This window comes from Lynx canadensis, chromosome E3 (assembly GCF_007474595.2).
Source record: "Lynx canadensis isolate LIC74 chromosome E3, mLynCan4.pri.v2, whole genome shotgun sequence".
Classification (NCBI taxonomy): Eukaryota; Metazoa; Chordata; class Mammalia; order Carnivora; family Felidae; genus Lynx; species Lynx canadensis.
Window position 1 is genome coordinate 4,052,236 of NC_044318.1, and position 24,922 is coordinate 4,077,157.

Below are 24,922 nucleotides of genomic sequence, written 5' to 3' on the forward strand. Positions count from 1 at the left end.
GGAAACTAAGGAGGAGGGAACAAGGGCCCCGGAATTTGCAGCCGAGTCCACCGCCGCGGGTGGGGGGAGGAGGGGTGGAACCTGAGAAGGCGGGTCCCGCCCGCAGCTCCAGCCTCGTCCTGGAAAAGCCACGCCCTCTAGGCCTTCCTGCGTGAGGGGACCCCAGGCCGCGCGGCTTCTGAACTCCCACCGTCCCGGCGCTGCTGCGCGCGGAGCTGACCCACCACCCCCTTGGCGGGCGCGGATGGTTCGTTCCACCCAGGCTAGAATTCTCGCCACGGGCGTGCAGAAACCGGATTTGCGGACCTCGGGGCTCTTTTGAGTTCACGTGCGGAGCGGGTTAGCGGGATGCTGGCGCTGAAGCCTGCGGAAGCCGAAAACCAAGACCAGAAACAGAAACGCACGTCTTTATCCGGCATGAACATCTGAACTTGCAGATATAGGTGTCACCTAAGGATAATTAAATCTGCATCTGGGACTCTCAACACCCAAGGCCTGAACTCATGTTTGAGGTTGCTTCTAGTTGTACGGATTTGAATTATTTTTTTACAGAAAAAGTGAGATTTCTTTGTGTTCAACTAAAACACTCCTCTCCTGTCGCTCCTCACCTGAAAATTTATTAATGGATAAGAGCTTTCATTTTTTTTTTTCATTCACTCACTCCTTCCAAAATGTATTGACCCGTCCAGGAATGTCATCTTCATAACATCAGGCACATCTCTGTATTCACTGCTAAATTTCCAGCATTTAGCAGAGCACCTGGCACGTAGACGCTCAGTAAATATTTGTTGATTGACCTGTTGTCTAAATACCCTGGCACTGGAGTTACCGGGAAACCCAACTAAATCTGCTGCTGTTTCCCCCAATCTACTGGTGGAGATAACTAACCCACAAGGTAATGTGCATTTTAGCCTTCCTTATGTTTTATCATTTTTAATTTTTTTTTAATGTTTATTTTTGAGACAATGCAAGAGACAGAGTGCAAGCGGCCAAGGGGCAGACAGAGGGAGACACAGAATCTGAAGCAGGCTCCAGGCTCTGAGCTGTCAGCTCAGAGCCCCACGCGGGGCACGAACTCACAAACCATGAGATCATGACCTGAGCCGAAGTCAGACGCTTAACCGACTGAGCCACTCAGGTGCCCCTGTTTTATCATTTTCAAATGTTTTTGTAATGTGTAATTTATATGTAAAATATCGGTCTTTATTTATTATAAAATGCATGTATAAAGGTTTGCCTGGCTGGCTCAGTCTGTAGAGCATGTAACTCTTTATTCCCAGGTCATGAGTTCGAGCCTCACGTTGGGCTTAGAGATTACTTTAAAAAAGGAAATAAATAAATAAAATTCAAATGAGATAATGTGGGGCTTAGCTTATGCCTGACACACAGGGGAAGCTCAGAGAAGGATTCCCACTGTTATCATTATGAGCATGTCACTGGGCTGGGTGATTTGGCAAGAGCTTTGCAGGAAGTCTTCCTCAGATATAAAGTCCCACAGGAAGCACAGAGTCTCAGCTAAGAACACCAGTCGGTAGCCAAATCTTTCCCCTCAGGCCTCAAGAGACCACTTGGTTGTGGGCTGGGTGGGGTTTCAAGAGACAAAACTTTTGCCCAGGCTACCAATAATGCCCGCTCACTTCCAGACAGACCCCTGGCACCTGCACCACTGACCAGAAGCCCAGGGGCAGAGACACCATTCTCTGCCACTCTTTCCTGCTCTGATTTCCAAGCTGTCGATTCAGCAAGGCCAAAAGGCAGTGGAGTTCCTTGTGTCCTACTGTGGCCCTGTGCTACTTAATTAAACCTGGGCACTAAGGCTGGCTTCACGGGCTTGTAACCTGAGCAGTTGCACAGGATCCCACTCTGAGAAGGACACCCATGCTTGGTTTAAGGCTCTGCTATTGCTTTCTTGAAATTCTTGATAATTTTTAAACAAGGAACCCTGAGTTTTCATTTTGCACCAGGTCGTGCAAATTCTGTAGCTGGTCCTACTGCTTGTTTGGATTTCTTTTCTTTTTAATGTTTACTTATTTATTTTGATAGAGAGCACGAGTGGGGTAAGGTCAGAGAGAGAGAGGGAGTTAGAGAATCCCAAACAGGCTTTGCACTGTCAGCTTGGAGCTTGACCTGGGACTTGACCCGGGACTTGAACCCATGAACCATGAGATCATGACCAAGAGTCTGACACTTAACCAACTGAGCCACCCAGGTGGCCCTGGGTTTATTTTCTTAAAGAAAAACATCATCTATAGGGGCGCCTGGGTGGCTCAGTCAGTTAAGCATCCAACTTCAGCTCAGGTAATGATCTCATGGTTTGAGTTTGAGCCCTGCATCGAGCCCACATAGGATCCTCTGTCTCCCTCTCTCTTTGTCCCCCGATTTCTCTTTCTCTCTCAAGAATAAACATTAAAAAACCCTCATTTATTATCACAGTAATATGCACTTGGGTTCCATTTAATAAGTATTTATTGAGCTTCTAGTAAGTGCTGGGCATTGTGCCAGGAGAAGAGAGATACAGAGAAACAAGACATAGGCCAGCTTTCAGGAAGCTCTCCTATTATGGTAGACAGTTATACCAGTGGGATGGAGATGAAAGTAGAATAGGAATAGTTAGCCTAGCTTAGGGATCAGGGAGGGCTTCCTGGAGGATGTGATGGTTATGTGGAGTCATAAGGAATGAGTAGGAGTTAGCCCTAATGTGGTGAGCCCTGTCCAGGCAAACTTTATAGTCTGAGCAGAGAGGCATAACATAACAGGGCATGGAAGAGACTGCAAGAGAGTTGTGCAAAATAAACACATAGATAAAAATTTTCATTTATAAATATAAACACGAGTGAAGTATATTAAAATAAATACATGCATTTTATTACTTTTTTATATTTTTAAAGATTTTAAGTAATCTCTACAGCCAGTGTGGAGCTGGAACCCACAATCCCCAGATCAAAAGTGTCATGCTCGCTCTACTGACTGAGCCAGCTGGGTGCCCCTTATTTTTTTTAAGATTTTATTTTTGAGTACTCTCTACACCCAACAAGCGCTCCCCCCCCCATTATCTCATTTGAACCCTCAGAGCAACCCCTACTTCATTCAGTGCCACTTGGTTTAATTCCATTTTTTGGTGTATGTGTTTGAGGCAGGGGACAGTACAGTGTGTACTTCCAATTTTTACTTTCTTAAAATTCATTATTTTTAAATTTTGGTTGCTTTAAAAAAAATTTTTTTAATGTTTATTTTTGAGAGACAGAGACAGAGACAGAGCATGAGTGGGGCAGGGGCAGAGAAAGCCGGAGACACAGAATGCAAAGCAGGCTCCAGACTCCCAGTTGTCAGCACAGAGCCCGACATGGGCCACCCAGGTGCCCCTTAAATTGGGTTTTGATAGCTAAGGAATGTATAATGGGTTTATGCATCTCATAAAAAAATGCAAATGGTACAGATAAACCACAAGTGACCCTCGACCTCCCTCTGTCATTCTAGTGTGTAAATCTTCCTGGCTTTTGGATGCATTTAGATACCTAAACGTGAACGTGTGGAGAGATCATTTTGTAGTTAAAAAAAAAAAAAACTTAAAAGAGATCATATTGGATATATTTTCCCCCAATTTTATTGTGAAAATATGTAGACATATAGAAAAGCTGAAATAACTGTATAATGAACACCCATACAAATACCACCCACATTCTACAATTCTAAGCATTTTGCTAATATTTATCCATAAGACAGCTATTATCCATCAACTTTCTTATTTTTTGATATATTTCAAGTAGATTGCAGACATCAGTGCTCTTCACCCTTAAACAGTTCACATACACACTAGAGTTCAATGTATTTTTTTAGGTTAAGTTTACACACTATCAAATGTTATTTTTGTATTTTCGTACATCTGGCTTTTCCTTTCTGCTGAACATCCTAAGGTGGTCTCTGCCCTTCCCTTTTTAACGGAGGCACATCTCCGTTGAACAGATGTCCCCCTGTCAATCCCCACCCCATCTTCCTTCAAACAACGTTAAGATGGTTTCCAGATTTTCACCCAAATGGCGCATGCATCCCTTTACATGGTGCAACGATCTTCGTTGTTGCGTCTCTTTGGGTTCTTGCACGCGTTGCTCTCCAATAGCTACCGAGAAGTGGAATTGTTTGAGCACAGAGAAGACCCATTCTAAACTCTAATAGATCTCAATAAATTGTCTCCCGTTCCCCAGTAACTCCCACGAACACCGCATATTGCGCACATCTTTGTCAACAGCTGACTGCACCGGTCATTTAATCTGCAGCCAGCCCGCAAGGTAAGGAAATGACGAGAAGCCAGTGTGGCTGGAACAGAAACGGCAAGGTTGGAGTCCAGAGGGAGAGGAGCCTGGAAGGCGGTGACACCGGGCATGGAAAGCTTGTACCCCGGATCATCGTCATTAACACCTGCTCTTATCAATGAACTCTCTCGGGAGGGCCCCGGTACACTAGCAGCCGCGGGCACCGCGAGAAGGGACGCGTGTCCGCCGCAGGGGCGTGTCCTCTGCAGGGCCCGCCCCCTCTGCGTGCGCACGTCGGGCCGCACTCGCGCCGCCCGCTTGGCTGCGGCGGCCGCGGCGCCTCGGGGAGTAGGTGACTGACGCGCGGACGCTGGGACCTACCGACGGCGGAGCGGACCCGCGGCGGGTGAGTGGCTGGCGCCCTTTCCGGCTTTTTTTCGGGCTCCTCAGCGAGTCTAGGCCGCCCGGGCTTTCGGGAGCTGGGCCAGGCCGAACGCGGCACTCCGCGTCCCCGGCGCCGTCCTGAGGGAGACCCAGTGGGCCGGGGCGGGGGGCGGCCGGAAGCGGGGTGAGAGGGGAGAGGGTTGGGCTGGGGGTCCCCGCTTCCTGCGCGTCGTTTGGGAGGGCCGAGGAGGCCGAACGGCCGGTCAGCGTTGGTCCCCGTTGGGCCCAGCCCCTCGCGGCGTCACGAGTGCGTTGGGCGAGGTGACCCCAGGGGCGCCGCGTGCGGACTGGGTGTCCCCGGCGGAGGTTGCAGCCTTCGTCCGCAGTGGGCCCGCCGGGACCCGGGCCTGGCCCGGCGCCGGAGATCCGTGTCCCGCTTGGCGGCTGCTGCGGGCTCTGCCCTTCCTCCTGACTCACCTCACTCGGAAGGGCGCATTGAGTCACTGTCATGACTTCATGGGTGACCCGCGGCCGCCAAGCGATCGGGAGGGATCCACGCCCGGGGCAGCCGGTTAGTCTGGGCAGGGAGTTTACCGGTCACCTCGTCGGCGCGGTAATGTAGGTGTATTGATTGCCTGCAGTTGCCAGGAACGCCTTGCACGGTCTTTTGCAGGACGCTGTCTGCCCGTGTGTCATGCTATTTAAATGGATTCTGAGGAGGGGCGCCTGGGTGGCTCAGTCGTTTGAGCATCTGTCTCACTCTTGATTTTGGCTCAGGTCACGGTCTGGCGGTTTGTGGGTTCCAGCCCCGCATGGGGCTCTGTGCTGGTGGTGCAGAGCCTGCTTGGGCTGCTCTCTCACCCCCTGTCTCTTTCTCTCGGAATAAATGAATAGACTTGGGGGAAAAAAAAAAAAAAAGGATTCTGATGAACCTGTTGTTGTGGCCGGTGGCTGTTCTTGTTCATGGCTCTGTGAACCAGACAAGGCAGGATGGGATTGGGGGACAGCCCCGTATAAGGCTCTGCTGTTTACTGTCATCCCCTTCCAAAACCTTGCGAATTGATAGGTTTTTCACTTATAAAATGGAATTAATGATGAAACTGGTTAAGTGACTTCACTTGCATCGCACAACTGACACGATGCCACACATGGGCTTGATCCTGGTCGTCTTGCCTACAAGATCTGACGCTCTTTCCTAAATAGTGTTGTAGAGGTTGGGTTATGTCATTTAAACTCTCTTCCCTCTCCCTGTTAACTGTCATTCCAAGTAGAAGGAAAGAGGAGCTTAGTGGTTTTGTGTATTTGAGTTTCTGGTATGGTGTTACTGTGTTTTTTTTTTTGTTTGTTTGTTTGTTTTGTTTTGTTCTAATATTTATTTAGTTTTGAGAGAGAGAGAGAGCGCACGCCTCGAGAAAGCGTGAGAGGAGGAAGGGCAGAGAGACAGGGGGACAGAAGATCCCAAGCAGGCTCAGCACTGACAGCAGTGAGCTCCACATGTGGGGCTTGTACTCCCCAATCGTGAGATCATGACCTGAATGGAAGTCAGACACTCAAGTGACTGAGCCACTCAGACGCCCCAACCAGTGTGTTTTGATTAAAATTTTAACTCCAGTAATAAAAATGTTAGTTTTTCTTTTGCAAGGAGTGGATTAAAGAATACACATTAGTAAATAGTAAATCTATGCTTTATTCTTTAAAAACATTTTTTTTAATTTTTTAAATTTGTTTTTGAGAGAGAGACGGAGCGAGTCAGAGAGGGGCAGAGAGAGAGGGAGAGGGAGAATCTCAAGCAGGCTCTGCACTGTCAGCACAGAGCCGGATGTGGGGCCTGAACCCATGAACCGTGAGACCATGACCTGAGCCGAAACCAAGAGTCAGACACTTAACCAACTGAGCCACCCAGGCGCCCCTAAAAAAATTTTTTTTTAACATTTATTCACTTCTGAGAGACACAGAGAGAGCGCTAATGGGGGAGGGGCAGAGAGAGAGGGAGACAGAGAATCCGAAGCAGGATCCAGGCTCTGAGCTGCCAGCACAGAGCGCAACGTGGGGCTCGAACCCAGGAACCATGAGATCACAACCCTAGCTGAAGTCGGACACTGAACCGACTAAGCCACCCAGGCGCCCCAGTATATGCTTTATTTAGGATCTTTCTTTCTTTTATTTATTTTTTAATTTTTTTAAATGTTTTCTCTTGAGAGAGAGAGCGCGCACATGCGAGCGTGAGCGGGGGAGGGGCAGAGAGAGAGAGAGAGAGAGAGAGACAGACAGAATCCGAAGCAGGCTCCAGGCTCCAGGCTCTGAGCCATCAGCACAGAGCACGATGTGGGGCTCGAATCCACAAACTGTGAGATCATGACCTGAGCCGAAACCAGACGCTTAACTGACTGAGCCACCCAGGTGTGTGTGTGTGTGTGTGTGTGTGTGTGTGTGTGTGTGCATGTCCTTCCTTCTTTCCTTCCTTCCTTCCTTCCTTCCTTCCTTCCTTCCTTCCTTCCTTCCTTCCTTCCTTCCTTCCTTTCTCTCCCTCTCCCCCCCTCTCTCTCTCCTTCTCTCTTTCTTTCTCTCTCTCTCTCTCCCTCAAAATCATCACAAGACAAAACATCACAAGCTTTCCAGAAGCTCATAGCTCATTTGGGCATTTAAAAGTTTACGTGGTGACATTGGAAAAACTTTCAAATACAGTACCTTAAGGCGAAACACTGGTGAGGGTGTGGAAATTAGAGGGGCCTTGGAAACACTCACTAAATAACCCCATTTAACTGGGAATGTGAGGAGGAAAATCTGTGGTTCTCTTTTTGTCTTAGTTGCTTTGCGTTTTTCTATTGCTTGGGCCAGTAAGGTGAGATGCTGTATCACCAGAGTCAGGAGTAGGAGCTACCCTAGAAATGACATTGCCTCGGGAGAAGATGGCATTCATTGCCCTTAGCTAGCCCCTTATTAAGTCTGTTGAAATGTATAACTGGACAGCTGGGGCCTTTGGGCTACCTTGATTTTTTTGGTTTCCCTTTTTTTTTTTTTTTTTTTTTTTAATGTTTATTTATTTTGAGGAGAGTAGGAGCAGAGAGTGAGGGAGAGAGAGAATCCCAAGCTGGGCTCCACAACGTGGAGCTCATGACCTGAGCCAAAATCCAGAGTCAAACGCTTAACCGACGGAGCCACTCAGGTGCCCCTGGTTTCCTTTTATAGCTGACTCTCTTCATAGGACAGTTGAACTCTGCATCAGTATTGTACCAAAAACTAGAATATCACTCCTTCAGGAGAAAGATACTTTTGAAAATTGGAATTGTGGGGGCACCTGGGTGGCTCAGTCGGTTGGGCGTCCGACTTCGGCTCAGGTCACGATCTCGCGGTCCATGAGTTTGAGCCCCGTGTCGGGCTCTGAGCTGATGGCTCAGAGCCTGGAGCCTGCTTCCAATTCTGTGTCTCCCTCTCTCTCTGCCCCTCCCCCGTTCATGCTCTGTCTCTCTCTGTCTCAAAAATAAACGTTAAAAAAAAAAGAAAATTGGAATTGTGTATTTATAATAAGTTTAGAATTCAGCTTGTAACTCCTTGGAGAGAAAAGAGATGAAAAATTATAAATTACCTACTGGTATGTTATTGGCCACAGTTAACTAGAAAGTTATAAATAGACATTTAATGCAATTTTTTTTTTTTTTTTGGTAAAGATTTTATTTTTAAGTTATCTTTACACCCATTGTCGGGCTGGAACTCACAGCCCCGAGATAAAGAGTGCTCGCTCTTGCAACTGAGCCAGCTGGACGCCCCCCAATATTTTTTTCTTACAGTAGTCAATGAGAGAATTAAGAGCTCTGGATCACATCTTCTTTTGTGTTCAACACAGTGTGAGTTATGTGCTTTTTAACTAAATGTATTGTATCTGTTAGGTTTGTGCAAAAACATAAGATGAAAGCTTTGTCTTTTGTAATCTGAATAATTTTTCAGGATATTTTTGCAGTACTGAGAAGCAGTGCCATTAGTGATTAGTTTTTGGGAAGGAGGGAAAAGTAGGAAGGGAGAGATGGAGGAAGGAAGAGAGGGAGAGAGAGAGAGGAGGAGGAGGAGGAGGGAAAGGAGGAAGGGAGGGGGAATTTTTAATTGGAACAGTTAATTGCTTGTACCAATGTCTTTCCTTTTTTTTTAAATGCTGGAAGATATTTCACTCTGGTGATCACTCAGGTGCCCTGTAATATTGTTCACCGTATGGTTTACTTTTTTTTTTTTTTTATTTTTTTAATGTTTATTTATTTTTGAGAAAGTGAAACAGAGTGTGAGTATAGGAGGGACAGAGAGAGGGAGACACAGAATCCAAAGCAGGCTCCAGGCTCTGAGCTATCAGCACAGAGCCTGACGCAGGGCCCAAAGTCACGAACCCCGAGATCATGACCTGAGCCGAAATCAGACGCTTAACCCACTGAGCCACCCAGGCATCCCTGGTTTACTTCTTTATATTGACTGAGTTTATTTACCATGAGATGTCTCCCATTGTATTACACATTTTAAAGCCAACTAACAAGGCAGCTAGGTCCCTCAGAAATTTCGTTTCTAAATTTCTAATAAATTTGACACACAGTGTTGAACTACAGCAGCCCATAGCTGATGATCTGGCCTAGGAACGTTATGTGTATTTATGAATATGCGGTTACATTTATTTATATATATTGCAGGAAATCTTTTCTGAATGACCATTGTGTTTCCATTTAAGAATAACACTGGTTATTGGAGTTCACTATAGATAATTTAAAGGTGTACACCTATTGTAAAGGGAATCCATTTACAAACAGCCCATCAGAGAACTACATCCAAATCGCAATCATGGAGGACTGAAATGGAGCCAACAATGCTTTCTGAGTCGTCATATCAACGCATCTGTATTCAGACCTTGCAAGGCAATATTCTAAACTCTGAACTCAGCATTTCAAAATAGCAATTAAATTCATAAGGCTCTTATCAGTGAACAGGTTTTTTCTTATTGCTTTGATATAATTTTCAAAGGCTTTTTTATCAAACATGGCTTTGTCTTTGTGATAGATTTCTTTAAGCAGATATTGTAATAGTTATCCAAGAGTTGTCTAGTCCATTTGTGGAGTAGGATTTTCATCAGAGTGCATGTATTCTTGCTGTTTAATGATGTGATGTTGAGGAAGGTTCTTTTTTCAAATGTGTGCTTGAATGCCTCACTCTATGAACATACACAGATAGACTGACTGACTGTTTGTACTTCAGAGTGGTTGAATTGTTGGGGTGCCTGGCTGGCTCAGTCAGTAGAGCACACGATTCTTGATCTTGGGGTTGTGAGCTCCAGGCCCATGTTGGGCTTAGAGCTTACTTAAAGAAAAAAAAAAAGTGATTGAATTGTTAAGCACAAAATTAAGCTAATCAATTGGTAACAATCTTTTTCACTCACAGCTGTTCAAAATTAGACAATTTTGTTTTGTATGTACATGTATATATCCAAATACATACATATTCATTTGTATTAGAGTGAAAAATAAATGGTTTGTTTCTCCCAAAAAAGGAATTTGTGATGATATATTTTTGACCATGAGAAAAACATTTAAATCATTTGAGCTGCAGTTTTTGTGTCTGAAAAATGGGGTTAATACCTAATGAAGTTAAGGTTAATATGTTAAAGTACCTTTTGTGCCTTGAATGCTGCTTATGGAATCTAGGGCAGGGGTTTTCACACTTTGCTATTTGGGTAAGTTTGGGGGCCCGGGAATCTGTGCTTTTTAAGGTTTTTCATGTGATTCTTGTTTAGGGCCACCTGTCACAAACACAGGCTGGACAGAAGTGGGAATGGACTGGCAAGAGGGTAGAGAAGTAAGTGAATGGGGTACATGAGGAAGGGGACAGCAGAAGAGGAAAGAAAGGGCTAATTGTTGCCTGGCGATAACTGCTGTCAGCTTGTATGCCAGAGGCCAAGCAAGTAGTCTCTTCTCTCTGCTTAGGGGAAAAATTAATTTTTGTCACACGAACAGATTTGTTTCTTTCCCAGGAGTATCATAGGCCTAATTATTGTCATAGTTCTCAGTAACTTTAAAAGGGCTTTGGAGAAGAATGGCATAACAGAGACAGGTGACTCGCACCCTGCGTGCCTGACTTTTTCTAAGGACTCCCAGTGTCCTGCCTTTCTCCTGATGAGCTTTCTCAGTCTCAGATGACTCAAGTTTCACGGTCTTATTCTGTGGGTCAATGCCACAATTACCTGAGGGCTGTGGGAAGGCACTGGCATGATTTAAACAATCTGCCATTATGTTTTTGCTAACCTGATTGATTGGCCTGCCTCATCACTTGCTATGATGGGCAGATTTTTTTTTTTTTTTTTAATTTTTTTTTTTCAACGTTTATTTATTTTTGGGACAGAGAGAGACAGAGCATGAACGGGGGAGGAGCAGAGAGAGAGGGAGACACAGAATCGGAAACAGGCTCCAGGCTCCGAGCCATCAGCCCAGAGCCCGACGCGGGGCTCGAACTCACGGACCGCGAGATCGTGACCTGGCTGAAGTCGGACGCTTAACCGACTGCGCCACCCAGGCGCCCCGATGGGCAGATTTTTTATGCCAAACACTGGGACCCATAGTCTGACCATACAGGTGCACTAAGGTACTAAAGGAACTGATGAGACAGGATATTTGATTTGAAGCAGAACTGTCCTGGAAAATGTGGAACATAAGGTTCAGGTTTTTTGTTTTTTGTTTTTTGTTTTTTTCTCGAGAGAGAGCTCAAGTTGGGGAGGAGCAGAGAGAGGGAGGGAGGGAGGGAGAGAGAGCGAATTCCAAGCAGACTCAGCACTGTCAGTGCAGAGCCCAATGCTGGGCTCTAATTCATGAAACGTGAGATCATGGCGTGAGCCGAAGTCAGACACTTGACAGACTTAGCCACCCTTAGGCTCCGCCTAAGGCTCAGTCTTTAGCACTGTTGTCTGCACTGTACAATTAATGTTTATACTGTGGTACACCTTGTGTTATCTTCTTTCTCTTTCTTGATTGAAAGGTACTTAAAGTTCAAAACAGGGCCTTAAGGCCTCTTAAGGTCTTAAGCCACAGAGCCCATGAGCATTATAAATGTTTGGTGATGATGCTGTGGTGTAACTTCCTTAGTTATTGGATCTGCTCTTCTCTATAGCAGGACCACTACACACTGCTGCAGAGGAGCTGTTGTCACCTGGAATTATTTCCAGGACAGGCTGGAGGAGGGTGGGCAGGTGAAGGGAAAGAATTGGTGAGCAGAATTGTGTTTGGGTTGGGAGAGGAATCTAGGTAGTATTTGAAGGCAGTTGTAGTGAGTTGTCATTGACCTTCACTCCCTTGGTTTTCCACAGGAAGGCAAGGGGAGCGTCAGGCTTTCTCTTTGTTTAGTAATAGGTATCTCACTAATTAGGAAATAACTTTTAAACATTTTTTTAGATTTTTTTTTTTTTATCTTCTGAGTAATCTCTACACCCAGTGTGGGTCTCAAACTCAAAACCCCGAGATCAAGAGTCACATGCTCCACCGACTGAGCCAGCCAGGAGCCCTTGGAAAGTAACTTTTAAAACACTCCATTCCTGTACCACACACTTGTGTTTTTGACAACTTCAGCAAAATTTACAGGTGTCTGTATTCAGTGTCATATTTGTCCTGCTTTTTGTGTTTGTGGAGTCATACTAGAGGACCTGAAAGGAGAAGAGGGGTTGATCAGGTTATTCTTTCTTGCTTTTATATTTGGCTTTTCCAGGGCATATGTCCGGTGTTAAAGAAGTTAACGTTCAGGTGCAAATGCCTAAGGTAGAAGGGCAAAGAAGCAGTGGCATCCGTCTCTTTGGCAGTATGTATTGCCTCTGTGGTATACAGAGAATTGGCACTGAGGGGGTGTGCAAAACAGTAACAAACCCAGCATAGTCCTTGTTCACATGGAGTTGGCTGTCACCTTGGGGAGACTCAAAACTGTAAAATTGTAAGGTTTATGATAGTCCCTTGCACACAGAATTTTGGGAGGTCAGGGAAGTGAAGGGCTGAGAAAGAGAAAAGACAGGAGAACTTGAACTGAACCCATTGGGGTTAGGTAAAAGAATTCGAACAGAAAAGAAGGGAACTAAAGAGAGGGGAAACCCCGTTTTAATAACTATTCAGGGCTTCCTTAAAAACATTACTCACAAAGGGAATGTCTCTCATAAAGAGACTCTACTGGGGTAGGGATTCTTAACCTGAATTCTGGGTCCATGGGTAAACTTTAGGGGCTTGTGGTTGCTCTGGAATGGCATTGACCACATTTTTTATATGCATTTGTCCTGGAGGATTTGAAGCTGTCATCTGATTCTCAAAGGGATTTGCAACCAAAAAAGTTACTGATTTTTCTATTCTGGCAAATACCCTTCCTACCCATCTTTAGAAGTACATGTCTCTGAATTTCTGTCTTCAGATGAGGAAGTAGTTGGGTGGAAGATTAGAGACAGAAACCATAGGATTCCTTTGTAAACAAACAGACATTAACTAAATACCAACTGTCATGGGACTTGCAAGAGTGCACATGGAAAGGACAGTGAGTTCTCACTGGTTCCCAGGAACAGGGCAGCTAAGCACTCTCACTTTCTAGTGTGGTTGAGACTCCAAGTCTGGCCTCAGAGACCTTACAGTCAAGTGTAGCTGATACAGAGGTACAGTTAAGTAGGAGTATTGGGGATGGAGTGAATTGAAGACACAGAAGCCACAGGTTTTTGGGAAGGTCAAAATGTTTTCAAGAAGCTGCTGGACTGCTGGAAACAAGGTGTGAAAGAGTATACGGAGCCCTGGCCCAGCAGTCAGAAAGCCATGGGCAGCTCTGAGAACAGTGGCTAATCCAGGGCCAGTTTCCTTCTGTTGCTTGGACACACAGAACCTAAGAGACTGTCCAAGAGCCACTGTCACTTAGCACATGTAGCAGGAAATGGAAGCCGTCTGTTTCAAAGCAAGTGACCTAGTTGCCCTAGACCACAGCCGGCAAACTAGGCTGAGCTCAGAATTCCTAAGGGTGATGGAGGAGCTGAGCTCCTGAGTACCTGCCACCAAAGCCGCTACCAAGGCTTTATTTTTTATTTATTTAAATTAAGTAAGCTCTGCGCCCAACGTGGGCCTTGAACTCATGACCTGGAAATCCGAAGTTGCATGGCCTACCTACCAAGCCAGCCAGGCACCCTGCACCACCACTTTAACTGTGGATGCTCCATTCACTATACAGTACTTGCTTTCCATATTGGCCTTTTGTGTAGGGTTTGGTTTCGAAAAAGGGTTGAGATACCTCTCAGAGCCGAGGAGCACACAGTCCCTGCCTTTCTTGGCCTATAAGCTGTTGAACATTTGCCCTCCCTATCTTGCCTACCTCTTTAACCTTAAAGTTATTCATTCATTATTGCCTAATCATGTCCTTGGGCAACAGTGGATGTTCTGGGCTATTTGAATTTCTTTTTGATAATGATTGATAGAGACAGTGATGTTTGACCAGTTCTTGGGAACTCTTCAGAATTATAGGTACCTACTTCATGTATCTTTAACTCATGTAGTTTTGGGGGCTGCCTCATGGAAGAGGAACTTACTCAGTTTTATAGTGGCACACTGCTGCTGTTGTTTTTTCAGTAAGTTGTGATCCCTGTAGCATTTTGCTTTATGCCCTGGCAATAATGATAACCTAATTCCTTGGTGTATTTCCTCCAAAATGTGCTTAGAAACAGGATATGGGCTTATTAGGAGGTTGTACAGCTATTGCCTTCTTTAGGTCGGCCCCTTTGCTGGAGTAACAAACATGAAGAAAATGCTCCTGTGCATCCCTTCTGTCTGAAGCCAGCTGGAGGAATAAAGCGTTTTTCTATGGAGGTAGACATCAGGAAGTTTCAGGTAGTTTGTGCTTGCCTGGGGTGGTGGAGTGCTGGCAAGTGTTTGTTACCTTGACTGTTAAAATTTTGCCTATCATTTCTTTAAAAAGAAGGTGGGGGAGGGGGTGGTGCGGTAAGGCCAAGTGCTCTGCTCCCAGTCAGGCTTTCACAGTCCTTAAAACAAAATCTAAAAGGTGTGTTCTCAGTATCTGTATCCGTGGCATGTAAGGAAGCCGCTTTGAAACCAGTGCAAACCCAACATTTCTCCTTCAAACGTGAAACTATTATTATTTTTTTAATTAAAAAAAATTTTTTTTATGTTTATTCATTTTCGAAAGACGGAGAGACACAGAGCACAAGCAGGGGTGGGGCAGAGAGAGAGGGGGACACAGAATCTGAAGCAGGCTCGAGGCTCTGAGCTGTCAGCACAGAGCCCGATGCGGGGCTCAAACTCAAGAACTGTGAGATCATGACCTGAGCCGAAGTCAGATGCTCAACCGACTGAGCCACCCAGGCACCCTGAAACTATTATTTGAGCACAAAGTATTATATGCTTGGTCTCCCCACATGGCCATTCTCATCTCTCACCATCAGTAGAAATTTCTCCAGTAAAAACACTGCTCAAAAATGCTTACTCACCAGCCATTTTTCTTATTTCCGGGCTTCATTTTTAACTGTCGTATTTGTCATCCGCTCTTTGAGAATAATCTTGATTTTGAGAATACCTCAAATTCTGGAAATCATTCATTGACTCAGCAAACCCTGATTGGGTGCCCTGTGTTGGGCAGTAGGAGGGAAAGATAAATGAACTATAATCTGGAATGGAAATAAATACTGTCATGGGATACAAGTGCTATGGTAGATTGTAAAAGGCTTGCTTAGGTCGCTGTTAATATAATATCGGGCCTCCAAGATGATCAAGTTCGTTGTTTTCTAGGCCTTATTTTTAGAAGTAGCACAACCCCATTTTGGGAGGAAGTATAGCAAGGAATAGGGGAGTTGCTCCAGCTGAAACAGATGGGGGAAGCCCACAGCTTTTCCTGCTATGGCTCATGTTAAATGCCATCCTCCCTGCAGCTTCCTGAGGAATGCCTCTCATTTTATAAATGAGGATGTTGGAATTCTAGGGAAGTCATAAAATGTAGTTACCCAGTGTGGGCCTGGTCGTAGAACTTTAGTTCTCCTCGTTCCTAGCTTACTTGTCAGTCACAGACCAGACCGCTAAACAGTCATTAGATTTCTTCCAGTTTTTTGTTCCATTCCACAAAGAAGTCAGTAAACACATTTCTTTCAGGAGCTTCACCTCTGCCTGGCTTTGTTACAGAGCTTTAAAGGTTTTGCCTCCTAGTGATCCAAATACAAATCAGTCCTATTCCCAGGAAGGTACTGTGACCCCTTTCATTGTGATCTGTGGACAGTGCCAAGTTGCCCCATTTGGTAACAGCCTCTTCTGTTTTCTTGAAATTCAGTTTCCCCAGAAATCTCTGTAAAGGATATTTGATAAAGGTGTGACAAACAGTGTGAAGCATAGTGCCAGAATCTCATATGTCTCTGTAAACTACTGAAGGGACAGGAAGAGTATTAGATGCATGTCCTTTCTTGAATGACCTTAGCACTGCTTCTGAGATTCAAGCAGAGTTCCTCGGCCTTGGTGCTGTTGACATTTTGGGCTGGATAACAGTTTGTAGTGGTGGTGGGTGTGTGAGTATGTGTACACACGTGTGCATGAATGTACTTGTGTTTGTGCTTTCTGTGCATTGCAGGATGTTGAGCAGCATCCCTGGCCTCTACCCACTTGATACCAGTTGAGTGGCCAAACCCCCTCCCCCTCCCACTTGTGATAATCAAACGTGTCTCCAGACATTTCCGGATAACCCCTGGGCAGGGCAGGGGGGGGGGCGGGGGGAGGGGGGGTGTTGCCAAAATGGTCCCCAAGCTGAGAACCATTGGGTTGGGGATTGAGTGTCATAAGATATAAGTGCAAATCAAATTGATTACAGAGTCAAGTAAATTTTTCAGTTATCTAAACCTTTATTTATAGTGATGAGCTACTCTAAAGAAATAAAACAATAACATGCCCTTGGCCTCCATCCTGACCCTCCACAGCATGAAGGGGCCTTTATCTAACTCATGTTCAGAGTGTCCCTGAAAGAGTTTGAACTTAGGAGATCATCTTCTTTTAGAGCCTTTGCAAAGTTTATTTTGCTAGAAATTCCAAGATTTTTGTGTTCCTTTCTTGGTATCTAGTGTTGTCAGAATGAAAACAGAGGTTCTTCACAGTGAGCCTTCAACTCAAAGTCTGTGACCCCAGTACAGATTTGACGTTGCCTGTAAGGGTTTTCACAGACAAGGGTATTTCCATTTCTTGTGTAAATGTATATGGGAACATGTGTTAACTTTAAGTGGCCCTTTCTTCAGTTTGTTAATCAATGCTATATGATATGTCACAGTTCTATAAGTAACTTATCATTTAATTCTCATTACATACCTTGCATAGTTATTACTATCAGATAAAGAAACTGACCCTCTGAGAAGTTAAGTACCTGGTCCAAGGCCACCCAGCTGGTATGTGGCAGAACCAGGGTTTGCTCTCAGTTGTGCCTGACTAGAACCTGTGCCATTTGTTTATTTATTTATTTATTTATTTATTTATTATTTTTAACGCTTATTTATTTTAGAGAGACAGAGCATGAATGCGGTAGAGTCAGAGAGAGGGAGACACAGAATCCGAAGCAGGCTCCAGGCCCCAAGCTGGCAGCACAGAGCCTGATGTGGGGCTTGAACTCACGGACCACGAGATCATGACCTAAGCCAAAATCGGACGCTTAACTTAGTGAGCCACCCAGGCGCCCCTATTTTTTTTTTAATATTTTTTATTTTTTTTTTTTTAATTTTTTTTTTTCAACGTTTATTTATTTTTGGGACAGAGAGAGACAGAGCATGAACGGGGGAGGGGCAGAGAGAGAGGGAGACACAGAATCGGAAACAGGCTCCAGGCTCTGAGCCGTCAGCCCAGAGCCCGACGCGGGGCTCGAACTCACGGACCGCAAGATTGTGACCTGGCTGAAGTCGGACGCTTAACCAACTGCGCCACCCAGGCGCCCCTAATATTTTTTAAATGTTTATTTATTTTTGAGAGACAGAGTGCATGTGGGGAGGGACAGAGAGAGAGGGAGACACAGAATGTGAAGCAAGCTCCAGGCTCTGAGCTGTCATTATAGAGCCTGATGCGGGGCTCGAACCTGCGAACCATGAGATCATGACGTAAGTTGAAGTCTGATGCTTTAACCGATTGAGCCACCCAGGTGCCCTGAGCCTGTGCCTTAACCATATCCCTACTCTACCTTTTGGCTTGTGTGCCAGTGTATTTTTTCTTGGCTGAGCTCAGTTCAGGTTAACATTTGTTAGGTGCCTGCTACAGGTCAACTCTGGAGATCATGCAATTCAGCCATTGCCTCACCTCCTTCTATGTCATGTCAGCATATTAGCATTGTGCTGTGTAGAAAGGACTTGTATGGATATGTCTGCTATTAGATGTGTTGAACCCATCTTATAGAAACTTTCAGGTGGAGGCATTCAGTCTCCATGTCATAGGATGTATACTGAGATACAGATACTTAACATTTGTGTCTAAATTAATAGTGTCAACATGGATGGGCCCAGAGGGTGTTATACTAAGTGAAATAAATCAGGCAGAGAAAGACAACGTATGATTTCACTTATATGTAGAATCTGAAAAACAAAACTAATAAAACAGAAACAGGCTTGTAAATACAGAGAACAAACTAATGATTGTAAGAGGGAAGGAGGAGAGGGGATGGGTGAAATAGGTGAAGGGGATTAAGCAGTACCAATTTCCAGTTATAAAATAAGTAAGTCATAGGAATGTACAGTATAGTTTACGAATTATAGTCAGTAACATTGTAATAACTTTGTATGGTGACAGATGGTAACTACACTTAACAAGGTGATCATTTTGTAATGTATATAAATGTTGAATCCCTGTGTTGTACCTGACACTAACACAATATTGTATGTCAACTATACTTGAATAAAAAGAAAAGAATTAACAGGCACATATGGCATTTATGCAGACATTGAGTTATTGCCACAACTGTTGCATGGGGAGATCGTGTCCTGGGAACTTCGTACTAATGAGGAAAAGAAACCTCATGGTTGTAGAAATTTCACAGATAAGGCAGAGTAATTAATGCATGATGATCTGTTACTTTTTCCCCTCTATGCTAAAAGGCTTTGTTGAACAGCTGGAATATCTAGAGTTTAAGGGCATTTTGCTAAGTAACACCCTGTATCACTTTGATTTTTCTGCCTTTTAAAAAAGCATGGTTTTGGGGCGCCTGGGTGGTTCAGTCGGGTAAGCGTCCGATTTCGGCTCAGGTTGTGATCTCAAGGTTCATGGGTTTGAGCCCCGTGTTCAGTTCTGTGGTGACAGCTTAGAGCCTGGAGTCTGCTTCGGATTCTGTCTACCTCTCTCTCTGCCCCTCCCTTGCCTGTGCTTTCTCTCTCAAAGATGAATAATAAACATGTTAAAAACTAAAGAAAAATAAGAGCATGGTTTTGAGGTTACAGTAAAGTTTATGACTGTCTTGCCTTTTAAGGATTATCCCTGTAAATTGGCTCTTATTCTGAGAGATTTTTTAGGATAGAAGAGAGGGCCACTGTTACAACTAACTGTGGTAATTTCACATTGCTTACAACATGTTTTCTCCATACTCTGGCCCCTGGCTACTCTTATGGGACTTAGTCATTCGTGTACAAATGAGGCTAGGTATACTGAGAGAGGAAAATAACTAGAGCCTCCATTCCAAGGAGCCCTTGTCACCTTGTTCACTAATACAGGGAGCCAGAGTAGGCAGCAGCAGGCTGACTGGTCTGTACCCCTTACCCTTCTACCAGTGGAGGTAGGGCCTGCTGGGAAAGCTGAACTCCTTACTGTGAGAAAGTCCTAGTAGCCACTGTTGCTGGTCCCCTGCTGCCATAGACCAAGCCTTTGTAGGATGGAACCAGCCTCTTGGAGTTAGCAATTCTGAGTCTGGGCTTGCTTCCTTGCCCCCCACTCCACCCACCCACCTCTTCCCCTGCTGTCAGAATCTAGACAGTCATTGTGAAAAAGCCTGGGAATAATATTTGACTCTGTAGGCCTGTGGAAACATGTTAAAATCCCTTATAGGTCCAAAGTGAGATTATAGGAGCCACCTTGTTAGATTGACCAATACCTTGGCCTATGGAGTTGCTAATCTTATATGAAGTTTATGTTGACACAGTTCTATCCATTGCACTACTTTTTCCAAGTAGACATATATTTTCAGTAGACAAAGATGGGACTGAATAGATTTTAAACACAACACATGGAGGACACACTTATAGATTCTTGAAACCAGGTCTCCTGTTTTTCTGTAGTTACCATGGCGATGGGTGCTATAGAGATGTGCAGACCTTACTGTGACCTCTTCTTGGTGCAGGGATGCCTGGCTTCATTGTCCACCTGGGCCTGGCAAGTCTGGCTGGTTCCCTCCATGCCCTGAGAGGTGGAGGTGCCGTCTTCCCCTCTGGGACCAGCTGTCTCCAGTCTTGGCCTGCCCTGCTGGTCCATTAAAAGCAGGGCTCGCCAGGGAACAATCTTCTCGGGTTGCCTGTAATCTGAGTGAGCCAAGGTAAGTGTTGTAGGATGGGCAGCAGCAGCTTCTGAAGCTTCCAGTGGGAGCCTGGGCATTTACTTCTCAGAAATCAAAGGATTGAGCTAATGTTTCATACTAAAAACAAAAACAAAAAACAAAAACCCAAATGACAATCAGTGGTTTAGAAAACCCCTCCACTGCACACATAAATGCAGTATAGTACAGCCTCATTTTCCATGATGTTAGTAGTCTGTGGTGACATCATACTGATTTCACATGCATGTTAGCTGGGACATAGGACGAATGACCTTGCATTCAGAAGGACTCCGGCTTGGTCCCAACTCCACTATTAACTTTCTAAATGACGTTGGACATATCACTTAAATCTCTCACTCTTCATTCCTTCATGGTCAATGGGACCCTGCTTGAAAGTGACTTAGCCTGGTGTGCCCAGGTGTGTTAGACTTCAGTCTGGTGCTTTGTCTGTATCACCTCCCAGGGTGAACTCAAGGACCTTCTGTGCTTTTTGAGGTTTTGAAGCACTCAAGGGGTGCTTTTGAGGTTCTGTTGAGTCTGTTTGTAGAGAGGGACACATCTGGAAGCTAGTAGCACTTCTAGGTTCTCCAAAAGGGGGATCCAGCAGAATGCACCCTATTGAGCCACTCTCTGCCTCCACCCCCAAATGCTGTTCACAGTCCTCATCCACGAGAGAAGCCGAAGCCACATGTGACAACTGTTGCACCTGAGTGAAAGGGAATATGATGACTCTACTTAAGCCACAGGACACATGCTTTCAAGATTGTTCCAAAGTTAGAATCATTTTCACTTGATAGTACCTAGGGGTGACCCATGGTCATGTCAGCATTTCCTCTGTTAACACCAGCCCTTGTGGGATGTCTGATGCCTGGGCTTTATTCTTACAAAATGTGGTCCTTCCCATTTCAGAATTCAGTCAGGGCTTCTGGTCCCACCCAGATGCCTCTCATGGGAAAGAGTCTTTTCCTCTCAGCCCTGAGGTCTGGTCTCTCATATGAGGTGAGGAGACACTCAGAACAGGGCAAGTCTTAATTTGTTTCATTTGTAGTAGGGAGTCTCTTTACCAGGACTTTGGCAGCATCAACAGTAGACTCCTGGCCCGTACTCTGAGCTCTTTTCAGTGCTTCAGGTGTCCTCCCTGGTGTCTGCTTTGAATGCTTGCTCTCTTGTATTTGGACATGCTACAGATGAGCACATCCCTGTCCTCAGTAAAAAGAAAGCCTGCCAGAGCAGTCTTGAACTTCTGAGCGATGTCAGTTGTTGGGGTTACTAAGAGGCCGGTACTCTTGGACTAATTAGTAGTTGTATTGCATTCTGGTTGCTTATTGTCCAGATGTGCAAAAATGTGTTTAATAAATCTGATGCAAGAATTTTGTGTCCCGAGAGTCTCTACTTTTCCAGGATTCTTTGTCTGAAACTGCTCTTTATCAAGAGGTTAATAGTCATCCAGTCAGTGAACTGTGGGATTGAATTCACCCAGTGATTAAAGTGAAAAGGATGAAGGTTGTGTGTTAAGATTTCCTGAGCAGCGGCAGCTCCAGGGTTCAGAGGAGACCTCAGGCCATGTATTGTATAAACTCAGAAGCTGTTGACCTAGACAACCTGGTTTCCTCAGAGTTTTGGGGAGGCCCCACTTGCATTCTAGCCTCCCTGAGGTCTGGGAGCAAAGCAGAGCCAGTTAAGTGGCTGTTGACCTGAGGCAGATAGCACTTCTCTGCCTGTCCATTTCCTGAGTGGCATGCAAAACTGGTGCTTGGTGAGGGGCTGGATTTCAAACAGTATTAAGGAAAACAAATTCTCCACACCACATCCAGGAACAGGGCTTCTTCCCCCTGTTGAGAGTTTCCTGGTGTCCTGACAAGGTTTGAAAAGCTCACTGGGAGTGTCTCCACGCAGACCAGCTGGTAAACAGTTCTGAGTCCGTTCTCAATTCCTTTTGTAACGCTTGTTAGGAAGTGGTTTCACGGTCATTATCTTATTTGATCCTCCAAATAGTCTTGTGGTATGGGACACTGGGCTGTAGGTGAATAATGTAGAGCTAGATTTGGAGGCTCTGAAGAGATTTGCCTTCCTGTGCCCGGTTTCTGCCCTCCATAGTAGCTCTACAGTTCTTTGTTCCCAGATCACATATAGGGTTTGTAAGGATGTTAGAATTTACTCTATTTATGTAGCACGTATCCAGAAAATAATTCCCCCCTCCCCCCCGAAAAGAACTTTTGGGTAAACAACCAGTTGATTTATGTCTCCTGAGGCCTGATGGGACTATGTGGAGCCATTAAGAATTGACTTGGCCTGGGGAGCCTGGGTGGCTCAGTCGGTTAAGCGTCCCACTCTTGATTTCGGCTCTGGTCATTGATCTTACAGTTTGTAGGATTGAGCCTCTCATAGGGCTCCACACTGACAACACGGAGCCTGCTTGGGATTCTCTCCCTCGCTCTTTGCCCCTCCCCCTCTCCCTCTCAAAAAAAAAAAAAGAAAGAAAAAGAAAAAAAGAATTAACTTGGCCTGATTATGGTGTTGCTTTTTAAATTTTTTTTTTTTTTCAACGTTTATTTATTTTTGGGACAGAGAGAGACAGAGCATGAACGGGGGAGGGGCAGAGAGAGAGGGAGACACAGAATCGGAAACAGGCTCCAGGCTCTGAGCCATCAGCCCAGAGCCCGACGCGGGGCTCGAACTCACGGACCGCGAGATCGTGACCTGGCTGAAGTCGGACGCTTAACCGACTGCGCCACCCAGGCGCCCCTTTTTTTTTTTTTTTTTAATTTTTTTTTTTTTTTTTTTTTTTTTTTTTTTTTTTTTTGCTTTTTAAAATTTTTAAATGTTTATTTACTTTTGAGAGAGAGAGACAGGGTGAGCAGGATGGGGGGGGGGGGCCGGGCAGGAATGGCAGGGGCAGGCAGAGAGAAGGAAACACAGAATCCGAAGCAGGCTCCAGGTTCTGAGCTGTTAGCACAGAGCCCAGCATGGGGCTCAAACTCACGAACCATGAGATCATAGCCTCAATTGAAGTCCGAGGCTTAACTGACTGAGCCACCCAGGCGCCCTTGATTATGGTATTGTTAAATGGAAACAGGTATTCTCCAGGTGCCTGGGTGGCTAGGGTGCCTGGGTGGCTCATTTGGTTAAGTGTCTGACTTCGGCTCAGATCATGATCTCCTAGCTCATGGGTTCGACCCCGCATTGGGCTCTGTGCCAACAGCTCAGAGCCTGGAGCCTGCTTCAGATTCTGTCTCCCTCTCTCTCTCTCTGCCCCTCCCCCACTTATTCTCTCTCTCTCTCTCCCCCTCTCCCTCCCTCCTTCAAAAATAAATAAACATTAAAAAGAAAAATTAAAAAAAAAAACAGGTATTCTCTCAAAGGTGAAAAGCCTTTAGGGCATATAAAGAAGGAACAGATCTTATAATCCAGGAAAGAGAGTCTGGGATTCTTGTATTCTGTGTTTATCTAAAATCATTTATGGGGCACACAATGTACATGGTTTCTGTAAGAGGTAATACATTATTTTTGAACTGTGACCCTCCTAAATGTCAAAAGATGTAAGTGGGTGAGGTGGGATCATAGACGAAGATGTATATAATTGAAAGGTATTTATTGAAACCAAAGAGTGGAAGACACACACACACACACACACAGAAAACCATGGGCTGCAGAAAAGAAGCTGCACCAATGACCAGAGGTAGACCTTTGGACAAAAGAAACTAGAGTCCTCTTTACTTCCAATGCTGGCTAAGAAAAGTAACCAGAGTCCAATGTAGTGCCTGCCCTTAGAGGCACATGGGTGAGGAGCAGCCTCCCTGGGCAAGGAGAGGATGGATGTGGAAATGGGCCTGTTTGGAGGGGTTGGAGTGGGGCAGGGAGCCAGTGCCCAGCTCTGATGTGGAGACAGCAGCCGAGGGCAGGGACTACAGGGGAGACCTGTAGGGAGGGGAGCAGCAGAGAAAACATAACACAGCCAGATAAACGCAGAAGCTAATCTCACTGGGCCCTAAGGGGTGAGAATGGTCTTGGCCAGCCTGAGGCATGGGAAATACAAACAAATCCTTAGTTAGAAAATCTAGACCCTAAGAGAGAGAGGAAGGGAAAGAAGGAGGGCAATCTGAAGAAAGATAAAACTAAATTTCATACCAGTTAGAGGCATAATACCCAACTAAAAATTTTTTTCCTGGGGTGCCTGGGTGGCTCAGTTGGTTGAGCGTCCGACTTCGGCTCAGGTCATGATCTCGCAGTCTGTGAGTTCGAGCCCCGCGTCCGGCTCTGTGCTGACAGCTCAGAGCCTGGAGCCTGCTTCGGATTCTGTGTCTCCCTCTCTCTCTGCCCCTCCCCTGCTCATGCTCTGTCTCTCTCTGTCTCAAAAATAAATAAAAACGTTAAAAAAAAAATTAAAAAAAATTTTTTTTCCTAATTAAAATTTTTATTGTATTTGGTATTTTATCTATTTAATTTTTAAAAGTAATCTCTAAACCCAACATGGGGCTCAAACTCAGAGCCCTAAAGTCAGGAGTTGCATGCTCTTACAACTGAGCCAGCCAGGTGCCCCTGGTATTTAAAAAAAGTTTTTTTAATGTTTATTTTTATTTTTGAGAGAGAGAGAGAGAGACAGAATGAGAGTGGGTTGGGGCAGAGAGAGAGGGAGGCCCAGAATCTGAAGCAGGCTCCAGGCTCTGAGCTGTCAGCACAGAGCCCGATGCGGGGCTGGAACTCACGAGCTGTGAGATCATGACTTGAGCCGAAGTCGGACGCCCAGCTGACTGAGCCACCCAGGCACTCCATGCCCCTGGTAT

General features: G+C 45.2%; 1 protein-coding gene across 1 annotated transcript in view; it reads left to right on the forward strand.

The window, feature by feature from the left end:
• The first annotated feature begins 4,559 nt into the window (after positions 1 to 4,559).
• HMOX2 (heme oxygenase 2) overlaps positions 4,560 to 24,922 on the forward strand; it is a 30,676-nt gene continuing 10,313 nt past the window's right edge. Inside the window, exon 1 of the mRNA XM_030300700.1 lies at positions 4,560 to 4,656. The gene's annotated coding sequence lies outside the window, so the exon portion shown is untranslated. The remainder of the gene's footprint in view (positions 4,657 to 24,922) is intronic.